Source organism: Salvelinus fontinalis, unplaced genomic scaffold, assembly GCF_029448725.1.
Source record: "Salvelinus fontinalis isolate EN_2023a unplaced genomic scaffold, ASM2944872v1 scaffold_1718, whole genome shotgun sequence".
Lineage (NCBI taxonomy): Eukaryota > Metazoa > Chordata > Actinopteri > Salmoniformes > Salmonidae > Salvelinus > Salvelinus fontinalis.
The window spans coordinates 17,568-22,689 of NW_026601927.1; the positions used below are offsets into that span (position 1 = coordinate 17,568).

The 5,122-nt window shown below is 48.5% G+C and overlaps 1 long non-coding RNA gene across 1 annotated transcript; it reads left to right on the forward strand.

The window, feature by feature from the left end:
- The first annotated feature begins 504 nt into the window (after positions 1 to 504).
- LOC129849838 (uncharacterized) lies at positions 505 to 3,732 on the forward strand. Its single transcript, XR_008758698.1, has 3 exons — positions 505 to 601; positions 2,149 to 2,226; positions 3,613 to 3,732. It is a non-coding gene; the product is annotated as an uncharacterized LOC129849838 (long non-coding RNA).
- Positions 3,733 to 5,122: the final 1,390 nt, after the last annotated feature.

Below are 5,122 nucleotides of genomic sequence, written 5' to 3' on the forward strand. Positions count from 1 at the left end.
TGTGTTAGTATTGGAGATATATCTCTCAGTGTTAGTATTGGAGATATATCTTCTCTCTGTGTTAGTATTGGAGATGTGTCTCTCAGTGTTAGTATTGGAGATATGTCTCTCTGTGTTAGTATTGGAGATATGTCTCTCTGTGTTAGTATTGGAGATATGTGTCTCTCAGTGTTAGTATTGGAGATATATCTCTCTGTGTTAGTATTGGAGATATGTGTCTCTGTGAGTATTGGAGATATGTCTTCTCTCTGTGTTACTATTGGTGATATGTCCTTTTCTCTGTGTTACTATTGGAGATATGTCTTTTTCTCTGTGTTAGTATTGGAGATATGTTTGTCGGAGGGTCATGATGTGTGGACCTTGCTCAAAGGCACAAGGACAGGATATTATGGTACCTAGGGTCTGACACCAGAAAAAACAGCACATCTCCCATTTTGTCTTGCTCTGCTCAGGATTTGAACTGACAACGTTGTAACCTGTAGTGATGCGTTGTTCCCTGTTTCCCCAGGCAGGGAAGCCCCCCATCCAGGACCTCTTCACAGACCTGTGTGATGGCCGTCGCCTGCTGGAGCTGCTGGAGGGACTGGCAGGGCACGAGCTGGTCAGTCATGTCCTCATTATCCTCCTTACCATCCTCCTAACCCCATTCACCACCTCACCTCCTTATCCTCCTAGCCCCATGTATCTCCCTCATCACCTCACCACCTCACCTCCTTATCCTCCTAGCCCCATGTATCTCCCTCATCACCTCACCACCTCACCTCCTTATCCTCCTAGCCCCATGTATCTCCCTCACCTCCTCACCACCTCACCTCCTTATCCTCCTAGCCCCATGTATCTCCCTCACCTCCTCACCACCTCACCTCCTTATCCTCCTAGCCCCATGTATCTCCCTCACCTCCTCACCACCTCACCTCCTTATCCTCCTAGCCCCATGTATCTCCCTCACCTCCTCACCACCTCACCTCCTTATCCTCCTAACCCCATGTATCTCCCTCACCTCCTCATCACCTCACCACCTCACCTCCTTATCCTCCTAGCCCCATGTATCTCCCTCCCCTCCTCACCACCTCACCTCCGTATCCTCCTAGCCCCATGTATCTCCCTCACCTCCTCACCACCTCACCTCCTTATCCTCCTAACCTCACTTCTCTCCTCACATCCTCCTAACCTCACCTATCTCCTCACTTCCTTATCCTCTTGACCCGACTTATCTCCTAACCCCACTTATCTCCTCACCTCCTCACTTATCTCCTCACCTCCTCACTTATCTCCTCACCTATTATACCAAGCTGTTGTCTTTCTCCTTGCATTTCTTCTCCTCCTCCTTTCCTCTCCTCTATCTTTGTCCTAAACTTTATACAAGACCTTTTATTGTAATATAAACCTCTTTCAGCAATGGCCCTGAGCAAAGTCTTTAATATCATGTTCAGTAAATAAAGCCCCTGTGTGTTCTGAAGGATCTCTTCTCTTCTCTGTGTGTGTGTTTGTTCTCTCTCTCTCTCTCTCTCTCTCTCTCTCTCTCTCTCTCTCTCTCTCTCTCTCTCTCTCTCTCTCTCTCTCTCTCTCTCCCTCTCTCTCTCTCTCTCTCTCTCTCTCTCTCTCTCTCTCTCTCTCTCTCTCTCTCTCTCTCTCTCTCTCTCTCCCTCTCTCTCTCTCTCTCTCTCTCTGTGTGCGTGTGTTCTCGCTCTCTCTGTGTGCGTGTGTTCTCTCTCTCTCTGTGTGCGTGTGTTCTCTCTCTCTCTCTCTCTCTCTCTCTCTCTCTCCCTCTCTCTCTCTCTCTCTCTGTGTGTGCGTGTGTTCTCTCTCTCTGTGTGATGTGTTCTCTCTCTCTTTCTGTGTGATGTGTGTTCTCTCTCTCTCTCTCTCTCTCTCTCTCTCTCTCTCTCTCTGTGTGCGTGTGTTCTCTCTCTCTCTGTGTGCGTGTGTTCTCTCTCTCTGTGTGTGTGTGTTCTCTCTCTCTCTCTCTGTGTGTGTGTTCTCTCTCTCTCTCTCTCTCTCTCTCTGTGTGCGTGTGTTCTCGCTCTCTCTGTGTGCGTGTGTTCTCTCTCTCTCTGTGTGCGTGTGTTCTCTCTCTCTCTCTCTCTCTCTCTCTGTGTGTTCTCTCTCTCTCTCTCTCTGTGTGATGTGTGTGTTCTGAGTCTGCAGGTGAAAGAGAGAGGAGTCACGCGCCTCCACTCACTAAACAATGTTAATAGAGCTCTGCAGATCCTACAGAAGAACAATGTACGTATTAGTGAACAGACCACACACTGGGGAGGAGGAGGAGAGGGGGGGGTGGGAGAGGAAGAGGAAGAGGGGAGGAGGAGAAGGAAGAGAGAAGGGGGAGGAAGAGAGGAGGAGAGGAGGAGAAGGAAGAGAGGAGGAGGAGGAAGAGAGGATGGAGAGAAAGAGAGGAGGAGAAGGAAGAGAGAAGGGGGAGGAAGAGAGGATGAGGAGGAAGAGAGGAGGGAGAGAAAGAGAGGAGGAGAAGGAAGAGAGGAGGGGTAGGAAGAGAGGAGGGAGAAGAGAGGAGGAGGAAGAGAGGATGGGGAGGAAGAGAGGAGGAGGAAGAGAGGAGGAGGAGGAAGAGAGGATGGGGAGGAAGAGAGGAGGGGGAAGAGAGGAGGGGGAGGAAGAGGAAGAGTGAGAAGAGGAGGAGAGTATCTCCTCTGTTATATTAGGGATATTTGACTGCATGTCTATGTTAGCGTATGTCAGCAATAGAGTGCTCAGTATAGTGTGTATATACAGTATGTTAATGCATTAGTTTACACCAGTCAAGGGTTCTGGAGGTGGTAGAGCTGAAAGCAAACAGTAATTAGATTCATCTCAGCTCATGCTTTCTCTCTCTCTCTCTCTCTCTCTCTCTCTCTCTCTCTCTCTCTCTCTCTCTTTCTCTGTCTCTCTCTGTCTCTCTCTCTCTCCCTCCCTGTATCTCCTTCTCTCTCCCTCCCTATATCTCTCTCTATCTCTCTTTCCCTCCCTCTATCTCTCTATCTCCACCTCTCCCTCTCTGTATCTCTCTCTCTATCCCTCCCTGTATCTCTCTCTATCTCTCCCTCTTTGTATATCTCCCTCCCTCCCTCCCTCCCTCCCTCCCTGTATCTCTCTCTATCTCTCCCTCCGTGTATCTCTCTCTCTATCTCTCCATCCCTGTGTCTCTCTCTCTATCGCTCCCTCCCTGTATCCTTCTCTCTCTCCCTCCCTCTATCTCTCTCTCTCCTTCTCTGTATTTCTCTCTATCGCTCCATCCCTGCACCTCTCTCCCTCCCTGCCTCCTTGTATCTCCCTGTATCTCTCCCTCCCTGTATCTCCCTCCATCTCTCCCTCCCTGTATCTCCCTGTATCTCTCCCTCCCTGTGTTTCCCTCTCTCTTCCTCCCTGTATTTCCCTCTCTCTTCCTTCCTGTATCTCCCTGTATCTCTCCCTCCCTGTGTTTCCCTCTCTCTTCCTCCCTGTATCTCCCTCCATCTCTCCCTCCCTGTATCTCCCTGTATCTCTCCCTCCCTGTGTTTCCCTCTATCTCTCCCTCCCTGTATCTCCCTCCCTGTATCTCCCTGTATCTCTCCCTCCCTGTATCTCCCTGTATCTCTCCCTCCCTGTATCTCCCTCCCTGTATCTTCTCTGCAGGTTGAACTGGTGAATATAGGAGGAGCCGACATTGTTGATGGGAATCATAAACTGATTCTTGGACTCATTTGGAGCATAATTCTCCACTGGCAGGTCAGTTAGTCACCCTGTGTGTTGACCAGTACGTATATTGCAGATCAGTCCATCCTCATCACCACTCTCCTCATCACCCCTCTCATCAACCCTCTCCTCATCACCCATCTCATCACCCCTCTCCTCATCACCCCTCTCTCTTCCCCTCTCCTCCCCCTCTCTCCTCCAGCAACACTCAGTCATAATGACTTAATCAATCCACAGGAACATTTACATAGAATTAATGATGCGCTTAATGGGGAAATCTCCATTGGATTTGAATATTTGACGTCTTAAACATACAGACAGTCGGTGTGTGAAGAGCGAAGAGGCCGAGTCAATTAGACAGTCAGAGACATTAGTGGGGTGTCTCAGCGTTGGGCTTCGTCATGGAATGAATTAGTGTGGAAATGCAATGCAGTGACCTACTCCCAAATGAGGGACGCTCGGTCTGTACCCAGAAGGCCGAGCAGCGAGCGCTGGGTTGGGCTACACTGTTGGAGACGAATCACTAACTAATGAACCTGCCTGGAAGTATGGGGATTGGTGAGGAGTCTCTGTGTGTGTGTGTGTGTGTATGTGTGCATGGTGTGTGTGTGTATGATGTGTGTGTGTGTATGGTGTGTGTGGGTATGGTGTGTGTGTGGGTATGGTGTGCGTTTGTATGTGGGTATGGTGTGTGTGTGTATGGTGTGTGTGTGTGTGTGTGTGTGTGTGTGTGTGTGTGTGTGTGTGTGTGTGTGTGTGTGTGTGTGTGTGTGTGTGTGTGTGTGTGTGTGTGTGTGTGTGTGTGTGTGAATCATTTTAGCTCCCTCCTGGCCTATATCTGCCAGTCAGTTGAATGGGGTTATTTTAAAGGCTGTGATTGGCCAGACTAATATTTATTGGGTGTGATTGGCTAAGATAATATTTGATAGGCTCTGATTGGCCAGGCTAAGTATTCCCGGGCCTGTAATTGGATGCAGTCCCTCAGATAGATGACTTATGGAGGTTTGTTGGCCCTTATTCTCTGGTCGGATAATGTTTTTATAGTCAGAAACTGCAGAAACGCATAGGAATCGTGTGTGTGTGTTAGAGAGAGAGAGAAAGGAAGGAAGGAAGGAAGGAAGGAAGGAAGGAAGGAAGGAAGGAAGAGTCTATCCATGTGTCTATACCCAGCAAACCAAAATTGTTTCTGTGAAGGTTCCCAGAACATTCGTTAGGTCGCGGCAAATGTTCTTATAGTACAAAAACTGTCCATTCGTGGAGATGATTATGTTTGTATAAAACCATCGCCTGATGTTGAAAGAATGTTCCTAGAACACCTGTAATCTGTTCTTTAAAGGTTCCCATAATGGTTTGTTAGGTTGTGGGAACAGTCTATTTGAGAACATTGTGGGAAAATCACAAAAGATATCTTCCCAAAACACAAAAACTGTCCCGTCGTGCAGATCATTAT